General features: G+C 39.1%; 1 non-coding gene and 1 pseudogene across 1 annotated transcript; both read right to left on the bottom strand.

The window, feature by feature from the left end:
• Positions 1-3,588: 3,588 nt before the first annotated feature.
• LOC102489311 (60 kDa heat shock protein, mitochondrial-like) lies at positions 3,589-5,561 on the bottom strand (annotated as a pseudogene).
• A 2,630-nt stretch (positions 5,562-8,191) lies between these two features.
• Positions 8,192-8,298, bottom strand: LOC114007201 (U6 spliceosomal RNA). The gene has a single exon (XR_003548823.1). It is a non-coding gene; the product is annotated as a U6 spliceosomal RNA (small nuclear RNA).
• Between the last annotated feature and the right edge of the window lie 11,052 nt (positions 8,299-19,350).

Consider the following 19,350-nt stretch of genomic DNA (forward strand, 5'->3'; position numbering starts at 1 on the left):
ATGAGTGTGTTCCAGAAGGTATTGGTTAGAATATTGCTTTAGCACCTTTAATGGAGACTAAATAGCAGAGGGTTAAAGCAGAGAGAAGGTATCCCAGCTGCCTGTATTCCTATTCCCAGGGGTAGGGTGGCTCTGCACCATAACTTCTTCAGGGGACTCATATCTTCTTAGGCAGTCCTGCTCACAAGATAGCTCCCATTCTGCAATGATTTATGGAACTTGCATTACCGTATGAAACAATGATATAACAGAGCACACTGCTTTGTTCAGATAATTATTTCTCTTAGGAAGACTTTCTCAATTTAAAAAAGTAGTATTTTAAATTATACTATGGTGCAAGCTCCTTATCTCCTTGCACACTGCAACTTTGAGTAACACTGCTAGAAGTATTAATTATATCCTCATGCTTCAAGCTGGCACCACCACTTTTTCTGTGTTCTAGTACACGGAAAATAAGGAAAAGAGATGTTTATGGCTAACAGCTTCTTTCTAAGGGTATGCCCAGATGTGTCCATTATTACTTATGCTCACAATCTTCTTGGCCATAATTTATCACACCACAACATCTAGATACAAGGGAGACTGGAAAATACAGTTCCTAGCTAGGCTAGGAACTATATGACCCTCCAAACCTTTAGAGTTTTAGTATCAAGAGGAAGGAAGAGGAATGGATATTGGAGACAATTAATCTCTGTCATACTACATTTTACATCTTCATGGCTGAGACATAGAATGGTTAAAACCAGTAAAAACTCTGGGAACCAAATTGACGATGTAAAAAAGAAAATGTAAAAGGTGCAACAGAAAAAAAAAAAGGTTTTTGAAAATAAAGGAGATAAATTGCATTTTGCTTTTCTATTCTAACTTGTTCTAAATCATTTGAAAAATAAGTCAAATTAAAGCAAATGAGGGACCATATATCAATCATTACTGCAAAAGAATATATTGGAGAATGTGACTTTATTTGCAAGCAAATGTGTTTTCAGCAAAGAACCTCAGAATGAGAAGAGTTACCCATCCAGTGAGCGGCAAGACTGGGCTGCTAAAGGTGGTGTCCATCACACCTTATACCCCACCACCCTCATCTCCTCTGTAACCTCCTGCCCCTTCCTGGTCCCCTTGAAGCACTTTTCATGTTATACCTACTGAAAGACTATGGGATCAAGAACACATGATCTTTGAAGACAAGAAGATTATTCCCCAAAGAGAAGGAAGATAAGCTGAGCTCACTAATTTTATTCCTCTTGGTTTTCTCATGAAATGAGTCACCTCCTTTTCTTTGGAGAGTTGCTTGAAAAGCAGGAAGGAGGTCAGAGGTGTTACAGTAAAAGAACTCCCTCCATCAGGACGAAAACCTCAGAAACAGAGAAGATGAATTCCTTCCCCTGGCATTTTTTGATTTCTTAGTGCATGAGGCTTAATCAGTAAGCTGATGATCACTCTTTTTCATGGACACAGATACGTCATTTCTCGGTGTAGTATTATTTTTACTGTTATAAAGATATTTTCAAATTATTAACCAATACTTCCTCGGATATTATTCAGAAAACACCAGTGGATAGTGAAAAATTTGACCCCAGAAGTCTCTGAAATAGGTCCAAACAACACATTAATCAATTTCACTTCAAGACCATTACTTCCCACTCAAATTAGTCAGCTATTTTGTCCAGTATAGTCAAAGATTCTTCAAAAAGATAACAAAATATTACAAGACTATAATAAAGACAGAAATGCTACAAATTTAGATACAAATGTTTCTCAGAATAGCATAGAAAATAAAGTTTGAAACATAAATCTCTTTATAGATTAAAATCCAATGACTTAAATGTTCAAAGGAATTAAATTTGAAAATCAAATTTTCTTGCCTTCATCCTTTCCTCCCCAACTTTATATTTAAACTAATCTCAGCAAAAAAGATTATCCACATCTGGCTGTAGGTAGGATTCTTTCAAGAGCTGAAGCCTAGACAGTGTTCAATGGGATGGATTATGAGTCTTTTAGAACCTTAGAAGCTCTGTTTGTTCATTACAAAGCTCATGTGAGCCTCTCGTTCGAGAAATCCAAAGAGGTGACAGGACATATATAATCATCACAGCACTGGCCCACACCCAAGAAATCTTGAAAATGATCCAATCCCCAGCCCCTAGAGGAGTTAATCCAGACAAAATTATGTACTTAATGTTGCCAAGAATTACAGCAGGGACTTAGTAGAATCTATATGAAAAAGGGAGGATGGCAAAAAGCTTTTTTTATTTCAGTCCAGAGACAAGGACATTCATCTGATTCTTTGTCTAATATACAAGACCTGTGTTCTGTACACCCAACTGGGAGGTTGATCTTGGCACTACTGAACTGAATGACACAACAACACCAAGGCAAACTGTCTCCTGGTGTCCATGTGGCATTTGAGGCACTGCTGCTCTCTTTCAAAATTTATAGCAGCCCCTGTCACAAAGTAGATACCTTTTCCTCCCAATAGGGTGTATTGAAAAGCTTGTCACTGCCATTTCCTCGTCCCCTTTGAGTTCTGTGTCTCCATCTCAGTGCTGAAATGAGTGTAGGTTGTATCTAGTGACATAGTATCAATAAGCCCATGTGCAAAAATGTCAAATCTGGCCCACTGTGGTCCAATGGTATGAAATTACTTAGTCCTAAAAAGCTCCCCTCTTAAAGAGACAAGAATTTTCTCCTTCATTAGATGAATCAATCCTGACCCTCATTTTCTGAGGCTACTGCTAGCTGGCTGAGGTCCTATTAGCATTTATCTTTTAAACCATGGTGCTGTGTTTGCTGAACCTGAGGCCTAAAACTTTCTATGAGATTCTTTTTTTTTTAAACTTTAAACAAATTTTTATTACACAAAGGTTGTCACATAATTGGATATTTCTCTACTTTGTACACAATTATTCTTACTCTCCACAGAAAGGCTGCTTAACTTCTTCTCTGGTGATGGCAAGCACTAAAATTCTGATTATAACAGAACAGTAGGAAAAATGCCTCAGTGATTTAAGTTGAAAGCAGCACACTGGTACATGGCTCTTGCACCCAGTATCAGGAATGTACAAACGTACTTTTATTCAGAAATACAAAATAAATTATCTCAGGAAACAGCAGTTAGCGTAATGGCTATGTCGCTGGACTCCCACGTAGTTGACCACAGTTCGTGTCCTGGACCCGGTGGCTTAAAACTCACGCCGGGCACGTGCATGCCCAAGATCCTGAGAGGAGAATGGAGAAGAAGGGATTGCGGCGTGACCATCCTCCCCGGGGGGTGATTTCTCGCTTTCTGTCTCTATGTCTCTCTCTGTCTGTCTGATGAGTGCATGCGTCCTATAGCGAAAACCTCTCCAAAAAAAAAAAAAATACAAAATAAATTATCTGTAGGCATGGGCAATGACAGCAGTAAACCATTACATCCTGTCAACTGAAACCAGTAACTGATGGTTAGAGTGATTTTCTTAAACATCAGCCAGCCTTTTCTTCACTTTTTTTCTATTCAACTGACTTCTCTGAAGTTATGTGGTGAGGAGCACTGCCTTGAGCTTCCTGTCACAGTTCATGAATAATGGTAAAGCACTGTTCTAGAAGTTAGAACATGCCGCCTCTCATACCACCTCCCATTCCACCCATTCCGCCCATTCTGGGCTCCTTTTCTTCTTCAGGCATTTCTGTGACTATGACTTCTGCCACTCCAGCAGCATCCAGTAAAGTAAAGCAGTTCTTATAACCTTTGTTGGGTCAATGATTCCTCTTGCCACCATATTCACAAAAATCTCTAAGTATGGCATCATAACCAACTTCTGGAGAACTTTGCATAATTTTCTCAACTATCAAAGATCCTTTGATACCTGCTTTCTTAGCAATGGTCATTGCAGGAATTTTGAGTGTTCTTTTAATAATTTCTATACCAAGTTTTTGATCTTCGTTAGCTGGAGTGAGTGAGTCCAAGGCTGGAATGCACCGAAGCAGAAAAACCCCCTCCTAGAATAATGCCTTCTTCAACAGCAGCTCTTATAGAGTTGAGGGAATCTGTAACTCTGTCTTTCTTTTTGTTCACTTCAACATCACTACACCCAGTATCAGGAATGTACAAATGCATTTTTACTCAAAAATACAAATTAAATGATCTGTAGGCATGGGCAATGACAGCAGTAAACCATTACATCCTGTCAACTGAAACCAGTAACTGATGGTTAGAGTGATTTTCTTAAACATCAGCCAGCCTTTTCTTCACTTTTTTTCTATTCAACTGACTTCTCTGAAGTTATGTGGTGAGGAGCACTGCCTTGAGCTTCCTGTCACCAACCTTTAGCATAAGCTACTCCATCTGAAAGTTTTGCCAGACGTTCGTTCAATTTTTCCTTTTCATATTCACTAGCTATGACATCTAACTGCTCAATGATTTCTTAAATACATTTTCAATTTGAGCCTTGTCACCTTTTCTTTCTTTCAAGAACATGGCATCATCTTTGGTCACTACGACCTCTCCAACTTTTCCTAAGTCATGATGCTGAACAGCCTCACTATGTAGGGTCAACCCCTCTTCGCCAAACACTACATTGCCAGTAGCAATAGCCCTGTCTTTTAGCTGGTTCTTTCTATTGTCACCAAAACCTGGAGCTTTTACTGCTATGACCTGAAGACCAACTTTTAGCCTATTCAGAACAAGTGTACTTAGAGCTTCTCCATCAACAGCTTCAGCAATTATGACCAAGGGCTTATGGTGAGCACTGGCAATTTCATGAGCAGGTACAATGGACTGGACACTAGAAATTTTCTTTGCACTCAATAGAACATGGACATCCTGAAATTCACATTTCTGACCTTTTGATGTATTAATAAAGTATGGAGAAATATAGCCTCGATAAAACTTCATGCCTTCAATAATGTCTAATTCATCATTCAGTGTTTTTCCATCCTTTACTGTGATGACATCCTTTCTTCTGACATTTTTCATGGCCTCAGAAATAATGTTACCAATTTCTTTGTCTCCATTTGTAGAAATTGTAGTGACCTGCGCAATTTCTTCTGGGTTGTCACAGACTTAGACTGCTTCTTAAGTTCAACAATTGCAGCATCAACAGCTAACATCACAACTCTCCCGATTTCCACTGCATTAGCACCTTTACTGATTTTCTTGAAGCCTTTCTTGGCAATAGAGCATGCCAGTAGGGTAGCAGTGGTGGTACTGTCCCCAGCCTCTTCTTTGGTATTATTGGCAACATCCTTTTTTTTTTTTTTCAGTTTTAATCACTCATCGCAACATCTTGAACAAGTTTAGCTCCCATATTTTTATATTTATCCTTTAAGTCAATTGATTTTGCAACAGTCACACCATCTTTTGTTACTCTGGGACTTCCCCAACTCTGTTCAATAATTACTGTTCTTCCCTTTGGCCACAATGTAACCTCTATGGCATTGGCTAGAAGGTCTACACCTTGAAGTATTGAGACTCAGGCATCAGCACCAAATTTAACATCTTTGGCATAAAGCCAAGTGAGTTGAGCCAGTGCCCTAGATAGAGGCCTCATCTAGTGAAGGACTGTGGGTAACCGAAGCATTTCTGTGGGGCAGTGGCAGGGTGTGAGCATGGCAAGGCAGCCCATCAGCAGCAAGTGAGGGCATGAGGGTAATTTAGAAAAAAAAAAATTAGAGAATTATTTACTTAATTTTATTAACTATTATTATTGTTTTGTTTTTCCTGAACCTTTCCTGTGCTTGAGTTTTTTGCATTTCCTGAGTTGCTAGGGCTGCATCCCACATCTTTTCCTTCACTCACTTGCTTTTCCTTAAAAGAAGCAGGCAGATACATTGTTTCCTTAAGATAGCACATTTAGTTATCTCTATAAAAGAATAAGTCACTTCCTTGAGGTCAAAACTGCCTTAAACTGTAATATTCTATCATGGGCAATACCCCACTTGCATTGTCTTAAACTAAACTCCATATAGTTTGGTGAGAACAGTTAAAAGTCAGCCAGACATCTGTAAAAATCAGCAGCACTGTTTCCAGTAGGTCGCTAAAGGCATTTGACTTGGGCATATCAAACTGCTTAGGTACTTTGCCCCAAACCCCATTTCACTATCTACTTCCCAATGATCCTGGCCAGTGCACTAGACTACAATGCTTTTTTATTAACTTTCCTTTCCTTCATCCTACCTGCAGGGCTAGAACTTCGCCCTGTAAGCCCTGAAGTGGAGAAAAGGAAAAGATCACGTGGGCAGTTTGCTCTCGAGGCAAAAGTAAATGGACAGGAACTAGAAACACATGTCGATTCCTCACCCAATTTCAGTAATCACAGAAAAGTGAAAAAAAGAGTGGGAGTGAGAGTGTCTCCTGCACATAAAGTAATAGCCGGAGTGGAGAATTATCATTCTCCTGCAAAAACAGTCTGTCCTTCTCAAGCACAGTGACCCTCCATTTTTCTTATTGTGACACACTGATGATGTGTCAGATGATGTTTACCTAAAATTTTGAAATTGATTAATAGTTGTGGCAAAGTTCCAGTAGGCTGTGAGCTCTGCATACTTTGGATCCTCTAGTCCTGGGTTTCTTGACTAGGAGAGATTGCTCCTCTCCCCAGGGGACACTTGGTTGAGTCTGAAAACATTTTTGGTTGTTACGACCGGGGGTGTGCCAGCAGATAGAAGATAGGATGCTATTAAACATTCCTACAGTACACAGAACGATCCCATACAACAAAGAATTATCTGGCCTAGAATGCTAACAGAGCTGTGGTTGGGGACTAGCAGATGGTATGGTGCTTAGGGATGCTGGACTCCCACATGGCTGACCTTCACTGGAGTCCAGACCTGGTGGCTTGCTTTCTCACTTTCTCTGTGTCTCTCTCTGGTGAGCACACATGCCCTATAGTCAATTAAAGGATAATAATAGTGATACTAAATTAAATTAAGTAAATAATTATTTAAAAAAATAACAGTGCTGAGGTTGAGAAACCCCGTGGAATATGTGCCTTCATCTGTTCTAAAATCAAGGAGACATATTGGAATGTAAGTGAAGGACAAAGCTGTTAAAAAAAAAAATGGATGACCTTCCCTGAAATTTTTTTATAGTAAAATAAATCATTACCAATTTTGGTGGCCTGTTTTGCTACAACATATGTCTTTATAATCTGAGTTAGTCCATGTGTGATTGTAAATATAAGAACGATGCCAGGAAAATTTAGAAGTAGCATTTTTCTCATATGTGATCTTTTTTTCCCCCTAGTTATTAGCGTTTTATATCAAGTGGCCACAGTGGAACACAGGAGGAGAAATATAATACTATATACGAGGCCTATTCCTCACTGACTTCTTGGTTGTAAAATGACCCCTTCTCCATCATCTCCTCTCGTATCCATACGTTTTGCAATGTCATTTTGCCCTTTGCAGCTCTTACCATCACGACAGTCTCTTCTTTAAGTATTTGTTGGGGTCATAAGGTCTTGAAGTTAGTCCTCAGGAAAGTCCAAATTATAGCTGAGAAAAATCACCACTACATTTCCTCAGCCCCAGCTCTGGCTGGAATAAAAAAGTCTCTGCAGGACTGCTATAGACCAGCAGAAAGGGAAGACAAGGCCACAAGGGTCATTAGATTTTGGAGCAGGAAGAAAAGGGTCAGAAATGCCTGGGAATTTTATTCTATTCAGTCAAGTACTGCATAGAAAGATACATGGCAAATGAAGAACTAAAAAGTTTAGGTCTAAAGCTGCCTCGTAGCGCCTCTTACGATGACATGACTTCTATCTCTGTTTAGGAAGGTTTGTCTTTATTCACTGCCTTGGACCTATTTTCTTAACATCAGTAGTCTCTCCATTGAGTCCATCTTCACATGTCATCGTTGGTTCTTGCAACATATCTGCAGGGCACCACCATACAAATGGGCAAATCAAGCTTTGAGAAACCTAAGCATGATTTGTCTGGTCTGGCTCAATACGAGGTTAGATTTCAGCCCATTTAAAGAAAGGAATCAGTGGAGATCTTTCAGGCACTCCTTTGTGAACCGAATTTACTTTATAGTAAGTGTTAAAAACGATTATTCTAAAATTAGGCATGATGACAAACATGGAAATAGTAAAATGCAGAATTCAATGGAACCCTAGTTAAGAAATCAGACAAATATAAGTTTATATCCATATTTTCAACACATAGTATAATCACAGAAACTATTTTTGATGTTTGCCCAAAATTTATTAAAAATATGGAATGCTTCACGAATTTGCATGTCATCCTTGTGCAAGGGCCACGCTAATCTTCTCTGTATCGTTCCGATTTTAGTATATGTGCTGCCAAAGTAAACACAAAACTATTTTCTTTAAAGATTTTTGTCATTGGGCACATGCATTCCCCAGAGAGGGACACAGAGATGGAGAAAGTGAGAAATCACTTCCCTCAGGAAGGATGGCCACATTGCAAACTCTTCTCCTCCATTCTTCAGTCAGGATTTGGAGCATACAGGTACACACACCTGGCATGATTTTTAAGCCACTGTGTCCGGGACTTGAACCACGGTTGACCTTGTGGAAATCCAGTTTCTTAGCCACAATGCTACCTGCTGACATGAAGAAGTAATATTTTTAAGCCTCAGTTTCTTCAAGTACAAAAGGCATTTTAAAAATGACCTCATAGAGGGAACCAGCAGTTAGCGTAATGGCTATGTCGTTGGACTCCCACGTAGTCGACCGTGGCTCGCGTCCCGGACCCGGTGGCTTAAAACTCACGCCGGGCATGTGTGCGTGCGTGCCCAAGATCTCGAGAGGAGAATGTAGGAGAAGGGATTGCGGCGTGACCATCCCCCCTGGGAGGTGATTTCTCGCTTTCTGTCTCTATGTCTCTCTCTGACTGGCTGGCAAGCGCACGTGCCCTATAGCAAAAAAAACTCTCCAAAAAGTGCCCTATAGCAAAAAAACCTCTCCAAAAAAAAAAAATAAATAAAAAATAAAATGACCTCATAGAGTATTTGATAAGATCAAATCTAATAATGCATGTAACACTTAAAACAGTACCTGTTTTACACACAATAAAAGCTGGATTTGTCATCGTTATCACCATCACCATCATCCAGGCTTTTTCAGCTTTTGCTTGCATCCAGGACCAAGGCATTTTGCTTTTCAACTTAACTATCTTTGTATCCCGATCAAAGCCCTATTTCTCTCATTTTGGGGTCTCCCACATGTAAGGAGTTAGTTGTCAGAAATGTGGTCACTAGATAGGCAATCTCAGGCGCTCTCATGTGAGAGCTTGTTAGAACTGCAAATTCCTTTTTGTTTCTTTATTTACATCAATGAGAGAGAGAGAGAAAGAGAGGAAGAGAGAGAGATACAGGCATCCTCAACAGGGTCTTCACAGGTGATCTACCCCCAGCCTCAACTAGCCAGGACTTCAAGACAAGACCCTGGTATGTTTCATGTGGCTTCAGCATCACAGAGCAATGCATTACCACCACACCACCATGGTTGGCCTAGAAGAATAAATTCTTAGTCCTATTCTAAGACCTCCTTAATTCAAATCTCTGGGCAGGAACCCAAGAATCTGAATTATAATGGGCATTCCAGATGGTTTGAGAAGGACTTTTATAAATCAAGGACATAGTTCAATCAAAAAGCCCTGAAAATGGAGACAAGATTTGGGTTCAAATCCTAATTCTGCTACTTACTAGCTCTGTGAAATTTGTCAAATTATTTCATCTCTTTGACTTCAACGTATTTTAGTAATATGTACAAAGTTCTTTGGAGTTTCATTATTCAAGTATAGGCTAAGTTACATCAGTGAAGAAACCTAAAAGTATAGTGATTCAAATAAAATATACATGTATTTCTCTCTGCATAACAGCCCAGAGGTAGGAGGCTGGTCCAGAGTGAATTGGTGGCTTTGTTCTTACAAGGTCATCTGAGAACTCAGAATCCTTCTGTCTTGATACTCTGCCCTCTTCTGGGAATAATAAATGTTCTGACCTTAATGAAAACAGAAATTCATGGAAACACATAATAGAATATCCAGCACAGAGACAGTATTCCATAAATACTAATGTGAGATGGGGCAGTAAGGTGCTGAATGGCCAGACAGACATGGCACAAATGCACATTCTGGCACCTACTTGGCATGTGACATTGGAAAAATTATTTCTTCTTTGAGATTCAATTTCCTCATTTTCCAAAAATTGAAAATTGTAGTGTCTTATCTCATTGAGCTATTATTAAGATAATGGAGGGTTGTCCATTTCAGTCTACTGCCAATGGTGGGTCAGAATACATTTTGATTCTTTTAATCACAATGAGATGGGCAGTACCCAAAATCAGTTAGCACATTTCTTCTTTATTTTCAGAGAGATTTTTGCTATAGGGTGTGTATACTTGCCAGAGAGACAGAGAAACAAAAAGGGAGAAATCACCCCCCAGGGGAGATGGCTATGTTGCAATCCCTTCTCCTCCATTCTCCTCTTGGGATCTTGGGCATGCACGCACACGCATCCAGCGTGAGTTTTAAGTCACTGGGTCTAGGACTCGAACTGTGGTTGAACACATAGGATTCCAGTGACATAACCATTATGCTATCTGTTAGTCCCAGTTAGCATATCTCATATTATTGATTCCTTATCAATACAACTCTAAACAACATGCTGCAATCACTGTGCAGCTTCTGGACCTTGGCCTGAAGGTAGGAATCTTCATCCAGGGAATACACATAATAGAAATCATGCCAAGAGCCTAAAGCACAGTCCTCAGTTCCAAAGAAGGTGTTGTCATTGTTTTATTATATTCCCTAGGGCAGAAATTGTGAATCTGTGGCGAAATATAATTACAATTCTTTATTGCCTTTCTTGAGTATAACAAATAAATTTCTTTCTAATCAATTTACAGAAACAAACATAAAGCTAATAACCAAGTTTCAAAAAAGGGGGTATTAAACAGGATATGCGTATGCCATTTACTCTGGCAGGGCAGAAATAAAGAAACAATTGTCTTTACAGACAAGGAAAATGCATGTCCTGTCCAAATATAATGGTCCTGATGGGAGGGAGACCTGTTTTGACAGCAAAATCATTTTTTATTTGTATTTTTCTACCAGCAGTTTTTCATCTTGCAAGAAAAAAAAAAAAGCCATTTTCTAGATTCTCCAAGTTAATAAAGTAAAAGACATTTTGACTTTCTTTCCTCTCTTCCCCATACCTTTACTTTAGAGGCCAGAAATAAACTACAGAATTCTAGGTGTATCATGACATTGCTAAAAGTCACCGTAGTACTTTCTCTGACTGCTAAGAAATGATATTAGCATGGGAAGTCGGGCCTGGGTATGAAGAGAGGTTGGAGGCTTTCTTAGCTTGGACCTCCACACACCCAGCTGAGAGACAAGGTCCTGTGCAGGTACTTTAGTCAGGAAGTGATCCCAGGTGAGACAAATTAGGAAGTCAGAGCTCAGAGCACAGCACCCCAGAGCTGGCACTCTGGCATGCTGAGTTTCTGAAGGACACTGGAAAAGCCATAAAAGTCAGATCTCTCTCACTTTCTCCACCACCTCTTCCATGGCTTGTCAAGAATTCCTTTCCCCAGGCAGTGGATGGCGTGGGGATTAAGACAGCTGGATCCCACATACCAACTGCAGGGTTTGAGTCCCAGACCCAGCAGTTTGAAAAGCATGTTGGGAGCATATATTAGGCATGCCCAAGGTCCCAAGAGGAGAATGGAGGAAAAAAAAAACATTGCGACGTCGCAGTCCCTCCCTGGGGGAGGGGAGCTGTGTGTGATTTCTCTCCGTTTCTCTCTCTCTCTCTGGTAAACATGCATGCCATATAGCAAAAAAATTTTAAAATAAAAAAAATTAAATCTTCTCTCCCAAAGTAGATCATAGAAACTGGAACTTTTCTCACACAAAGTAAGCCATAAAACCACAAAGGTCACACAGAGTGATCTACCTACCCTGGAAGTAGGTTTATAACCCTCATTCCAAAAAGTCCTTTCCCATATACTGTTAAAAAAAAAAAAAAAACCTTTAGAGCCAGCCACATGTCCGGGTGGTTAAGAGAGCTGGATCCCACATGACTGACCACACAGTTTGAATTTCAGCCCTGGCACCTTGAAAAACATACCCAGCACATGTGCATTTATGCTCAAAATCCTGACAGGATGAAGAAATGGAAGAGAAGGAACTGCTGTGTGACTATGCTTAATTGGGTATGGTTTAGCTTTGTCACCATCAGCTATGTCACCTTGGTCAAGTTATTTTAACTGTTAAATGTCAGTTTAATTACATGTAGAACAGAAATAATACAACCTTCCTTAGAAGTTTCTGTAGGAAGGAACCGCGATAATGAGTATATATGTGCTACTACAATCCTGAGAATACGATATTTTCTCTACCAATGGCCGGGTAAACTAAAGCAGGGTCACTAAGCTTATCTTGCTCCCTTCCCCTTGGCTCCCAGATAGCTTTATTTCATGAACAATGATATTATTTTAGTGGAGAGCTGAGAGAGAGTTAGCTCTTACATTGTTGGCAAAGTCACAACCTATTTTTTTGAGAGGTTTTTGTTATAGGGTGCATGTGCTCGCCAGAAAGAGAGAGAGAGATAGAGAGACAGAAAGTGAGAAATCACCTGCCTGGGGGGATGGCCCCGCCGCAATCCCTTCTCTTCCATTCTCCTCTTGGGAGCTTGAGCACGCACACGCGCCCAGATGACATTTTTCTCTATGTCTTTCTATGCAAAAAATGTGCCATGACTTTCCTGACAACCCAATATTTCCTTTGCAAAGGAAGAATATTTTTTAAAAAGAAATCAATCTTCTATCACCATCATACCATCATTTCACAAAGGAAAGGACTTTTTTTTTTTAAAAGATCTATCTATCTGTGCATCTATCTCAGAGGGGAAAGTAGCCCTTTAAATTGAATATATTTCATATTATTTTTAAAAAACTGAAGCACTATGTAAATCTCACAGAATTCATATCCATTCTCAGTAAACAAGGAAAACACTTTGAATTGAGTGAAACATTATTTCTATCGATTGGCTGGTGAGAAATCAAAACAGAAAATAAACTGATTTGTGGGAAAATATGTGACATTTTTCTATACTCAAGTTTGTAGGCTGAAATTTATACTCTCCACATAAGCCTATAGAACAGCTTTCTCTTAAACCTTGTCCTTTAAAGTAGCTACGCCTTTAGTGTAGGGTACATTTGCAGGCAGGGCACTCTAATGCAGGCCCCTGAATGAAATGCCTATCTGCCTTACCCTCCATTCTCTCTAAAATATATCTCTAAACAATACCTATTTATCTCTTAGGACCTAAATGAAACCTTCTCTCAAACCTCCCCCAAATTATCTAGACATGGAAGGCTATCTTTCATTGAATAAATCCCCAATATAACATTTATTAACTTTGATTATCTATATGAGTGCTTCACTAGACGGAGAGCTTGTGAAGAGATGAGACTCTGCCTTCTAAATATTCTATTAAAATGATAGGGCTATTGAGAATTATTACTAGTAACCACAGAGAATTTTATTTTGAGCCAGTGGACATATCATTGACTTTCAAGTGTTAACATTTATTTTTCCACATGGTAAAGTCTCATTTTTACTGAGAGAGAGATTTTTGCTATAGGGTGCAGGTTTGCTGGAGAGACAGAGAAACAGAAAGTAAGAAATCTCTCCCCCCCCCAGGGGGGATGGTCACACTGCAATGCCTTCTTCTCTTGGGATTTTGGGTACACATGTACATGTGCCCAGTGTTAGTTTCAAGTCTCTGGGTCCTATACTAGAACTACAGTTGACCACATGAGAGTCCAACACATTAACCACTATCCCACCTACTGGCCCTAAAAAGACTCTTAGTATTGAAAATGGCTGGACTAAGGTGATTACAATGGCAGGAAATGAAAAAAAACTTTAGATTTATACAAGTCAGTCACAAATTCATAATATCTTTGTATTATGGAAATCATCAAGGTCAATGTTATTTATTTCTAGTTTATAATGAAGAGCTTTGAGGCTCAAAATTTCCATGTCATTTACATAGGTAAACCATCAGTAGTGGCTGCAAAAATCAATTCTATTGTAGAAAATCTGTAATTTAATAAGATCTCTCAATCAGAAGATCCTTAAAGTTTGAGAGGCACTCAGTTATGTGGTGTTCCCAAGCTCCTAAATTAGGCACAGCTTATGGTGAGCAAAACCACCAGGAAATAAAGAGACAATTTACAAGGAGAAATATCATTGCAGCCAGAAACTTGATGAAGGCAGGTTAAACACCATTTTCTTAGTGAGAAAGTGAACAGGCCACAAGCAGGGAATCAGTGCTGTCAGCAGCCCCACTATCAAGCGCCCAGACAACAAACAACAAGTAGTCAGAGGTAATGAAGCATTCCCTTCAGAGATGATCCTGAAAGCAGGGCTCCTTTCTGGTGACAGGTAAGAGGAACTGTGCATCTCTCAGGGTCTGACCTTGAGCTTTATTCCCACAGTGAAACAGAAGGGAAGAAGAGCAGGGCAAAATTGGGAATGTGATATCACCCAACCTGTAATTAATCATGTTCTTTAGTAGGCCTTGAAAGGCTTCAGTGACTTAAAAACAAAATAACAGTAGAACTAGTCCCTCTTCATCTGTTTTCCTGATAGCTATGATTTATTGAAACTACTTGGAGTCTTAAGTGTTCATTCCTTTATTCATTTGTTAATTCCACAAGCAATTTGCTGAGTATTTACTAGTTGGTCATATTTGGAATAGAAATGAAGGACATAGATAGAATCCTTGTGGTGCAATCAAGTGGAGGGATAATAGTACCATCTTATTTCATTTTACCTCAGGAGGGGATGTGGCTATTGATTTCTCAAGGGACACAACTCTAAATTACCTGACCAGAGAAAAAAGAAAATGAACTGTTGATAGCTAGCCCCAGTCAGATAACACCAAGACAAAGCCTGTGTTCCGTTTTAGTCATAGCATTGTCTCTGTGGTCAGAGGGCACGAAGCTCTGGGCCAGTGGGCCATTTCTGTGTTTGATGTGGGGAGAGAAAAATTACCAAAAAGACATGGTGTAAAGGGTGTTGGAAGGTTCTATTTCCAGCAAATGATTTGTCTCTTATACATCTCCACATCTAAACTTAGGGTCTTCCAAGGACAAGATTCTGTATTTAGCTCTAGGTTCACCAAGACAGCTATCACAGTGACCAGGACATGTGAACAATCACTAAAGAAATATCTGCTAATTGAACCAAATAAGTGGCTAGTACATTCTTATTCACCAAATAAGTAGTTACAACTCTTCTGGAAAAAAGGAAACCTTTCCCTCTGCATCAAAGACAGGCAACACACATCAATTTCCAAGTTCTACTTACTCTGTTGGACTATAATGTGGGATTTTCTGAGACCTCATTCTGCCCAAGACCTATTCCAAAGGACCCTTTTACCAACAGATATTAAAGGGAGATTAGCACTGATACACACTCATCCCAGTATTTATAGGTAGAGAGAAGTGACTGCTGTATTTGCCTTCTTCAGATAAGGTAAATTAGACAGCAGATGAGACTAAAACCATGTCACAATTTATGTGAGCTGATCTAAGAACAGAATATTCACCCAATTTTAAACTAGCTTATTTCCCAACCAACTGCGCTACTCCATAAGATTACTTTAATTCTTTTTTAATGTATGAAAAGGACAAGAGACGGCACTAAACAATTATGATCATTTAAGTTGAAAAAATATCATGCCAGTAACAAGACAGTTATTTTCCTTCCCCTACTTAAGTGGTATCAGAGAAAAACAACTAAAACAGAAAGTTTAAATTAACCTCAGAATCTTAGAATATAATATGAACATGTCCAGCTTTCAATGGAAAGTTATTCATTCCATGAAGAATCAGAAAGATAGCAAATTGAATAAGAAAGTCAGTCAACAGAAACCAGGGATGTTAGAACTAACTGAGAGGACTGTAAAGCATCCATGATATAAATATTTCAATGAGCAACTACAAACATGCTTAACACAAGTAAAAACAAATAAAAACTCTCAATCAAGAAATAGAAATTCTCCACAAAGAAACAAGAGATATAAAGAAGAAATAAATGGAAATTTTAAATCTAAAGAATTTAAAAATTTAAATTTTTATTTTTATATTTATTTTTAAATCTAAAAATAAATTAAAAGCTCAGCAGATTCAGTACCAGAATAGGCTCAACAGCAGAATTTTCTGAAGTAATTAAATAGGATCAATTTCTTGCAAACATGAACAACCACATTCACTGAACATGAAGCAGATAATTTATAAGTATTAAAAATATTGAGCACATTTTGAAACTTCCTTTGAAAAATATCCAAGCCCAGATTTTAACTTGAGAGACTAAAGTGTTTCATTGGATAGTCCAAGAAAAATACAGCTTAAATCAGGAAAGTGTTGGAAAGCTATCGACTACGTAAAAATGGATTTAAATAAGAAGTTAAGAAGTTTGGGTAAGGGAAGTTGTTTTGGGTAATATTTTCTAAATTGGAAAACATCAGTCTTTGTAGGACTCCCTCTCCTGCTGTTAAGCCAATACTAAAGGGAAATATGTTGCTTTGTGTCAATTGAAAAAAAAAGTACTTAGTTCCTGGCTAAGTACAGCTTTATTCAATGTTCAAATACTGTTACCAGGACCCATTTGTAAGCACGGTTTTCTTGGGGATGCTTCAGTTCTCAGTTCTGCACAGGAACACCAAAGAAGCTTCACATTTGTCATCTCATTTCTGTATAGCAGCTTGGAGAATGGTTTCCTAAGACCTCAAAAGAAGTCCTTAGGCTATGTCTTCTCTGGATGAATCTCCCTGGGGACACGTGCCCATTTTTAAATCACCCAAGGGAAGTGAAATGGAATAAAGTGACTAAGCTTGCCTGTATCCTATCCCCATTCTTGTGTTGTAGGAGTGAAACCAACTTTACCTGAAAGACATGAGACAGAAGCAGATGAGAAATGCTCAAAGGAAAATGACTGTACTGATGGACAGAAGGGAAGAGGGGATTTAGGGCAACAACATATGCCCTGTATTTGATCTTTCATGCTAAAACTTCTCCACCTGAATAATACTCACCCCCCCTTATATTTATTTTTAAATCTAAAAATAAATTAAAAGCTCAGCAGATTCAGTACCAGAATAGGCTCAACAGCAGAATTTTCTGAAGTAATTAAATAGGATCAATTTCTTGCAAACATGAACAACCACATTCACTGAACATGAAGCAGATAATTTATAAGTATTAAAAATATTGAGCACATTTTGAAACTTCCTTTGAAAAATATCCAAGCCCAGATTTTAACTTGAGAGACTAAAGTGTTTCATTGGATAGTCCAAGAAAAATACAGCTTAAATCAGGAAAGTGTTGGAAAGCTATCGACTACGTAAAAATGGATTTAAATAAGAAGTTAAGAAGTTTGGGTAAGGGAAGTTGTTTTGGGTAATATTTTCTAAATTGGAAAACATCAGTCTTTGTAGGACTCCCTCTCCTGCTGTTAAGCCAATACTAAAGGGAAATATGTTGCTTTGTGTCAATTGAAAAAAAAAGTACTTAGTTCCTGGCTAAGTACAGCTTTATTCAATGTTCAAATACTGTTACCAGGACCCATTTGTAAGCACGGTTTTCTTGGGGATGCTTCAGTTCTCAGTTCTGCACAGGAACACCAAAGAAGCTTCACATTTGTCATCTCATTTCTGTATAGCAGCTTGGAGAATGGTTTCCTAAGACCTCAAAAGAAGTCCTTAGGCTATGTCTTCTCTGGATGAATCTCCCTGGGGACACGTGCCCATTTTTAAATCACCCAAGGGAAGTGAAATGGAATAAAGTGACTAAGCTTGCCTGTATCCTATCCCCATTCTTGTGTTGTAGGAGTGAAACCAACTTTACCTGAAAGACATGAGACAGAAGCAGATGAGAAATGCTCAAAGGAAAATGACTGTACTGATGGACAGAAGGGAAGAGGGGATTTAGGGCAACAACATATGCCCTGTATTTGATCTTTCATGCTAAAACTTCTCCACCTGAATAATACTCACCCCCCCACACACACACACACACACAGTTCTCTACTTTCAAAATGCCTAAAGGCGGCATGGTTACTCTGCAACTTCACTCAGCTTCTTGTTGTAGTCACTGAGGATTCATCTTTGTTTTATGATGAACCTCCATACATTATATTGTGAGAGGTGCACAACAGATTGTGCTGTTGCCCTTTTAAGGGCATTGATCAGGCTCTAGAGGAACTACAATTTAGCAGACTGTTGAGTCTGTGTTCTCATAATTGCAACCAAGATGCCTGGACTTCAATTAAGAAATAAGGAAGATAAAAATTCAATACAATGACTTGTCTCCAGGTCCCCTAGCTGCTGATTCCAAAATTAGGATGTCCAATTTAAAAGATCTGAGCAACCAGTACAGTTTGAAGCCTGAGGCTCAGCTGGCCTTGAGGTACAACGAGATGAGGAAGCACATTTTGCCTGCACACTAGACAACTAGTTCTAGCTCTCCTTACACAGGAGGAGGGGGAGAGAAGGACATCTAGAGATGGGATCTAAAGGCTCATCTAACATGGGGAGAGCAGGCTTAATTGATTTGCTGGAGTTTTCATAGTAGACTAATAATTTCAGGATCCAAGTGAAATGTATCTTATTTGGAAAAATAATGAAACAAAATAGAAGCAGCTCAGAGGCTGTTTGGTGAAAGGTAGAAGCTTACATTGCCATGCTAGTAGAGAACCAAGCAGGCTAGGCCACCATCGCACTCAGACAGTAGAATCTCCCTACACAAAGATCTTTCCAAGATGCTCTTCTGCCATGTTCCAAGTTTTTTCCTGCCTTCTTATGGTATCAAACTCTGTCCCCAAGAGCTCTAAATTATTGCTTCCCAGCCAGAATCATTTTCTCAGCAAATCTTCCTATCCCTGACCATAGCTGAGAGGCCAAGAATGGATATCAGCCCCAAAGTTAGGAAACTGTAATCAGGACATGGAGGAAAGGAACAGCTTAGCCTTAAGAAGCAGAGCTAAAAGGTCATGTAGACACAGGGCTTCTTGTTCAGATTTTCTTGATGATCCAGTTACATAATAAAGCATGACACTGACATTCTCCCCCAACCCTCCCCCTCTCACCATTCCTGCACGTTGTCCAAATGTCCTCCTTTCTCCTCTATTTCCCTGCCCATTTTGCTTGCAGCAAAATACATATGCATCTCATTTATCCTTGCCCAGCAGTTAAACACATACAATGTAGGCAAAAATTATAGAGGCATTTTGTGTACTAGCTAAGGAAAAGGTTACAGATGTCAAAAGTTCTTAATATACTTGTTAATTTAACACATTCATACCTCTGAATCATCAAAGCTAACA

The sequence above is a fragment of the Tupaia chinensis genome, unplaced genomic scaffold (genome assembly GCF_000334495.1).
Source record: "Tupaia chinensis unplaced genomic scaffold, TupChi_1.0 Scaffold000139_1, whole genome shotgun sequence".
Taxonomy (NCBI): domain Eukaryota; kingdom Metazoa; phylum Chordata; class Mammalia; order Scandentia; family Tupaiidae; genus Tupaia; species Tupaia belangeri.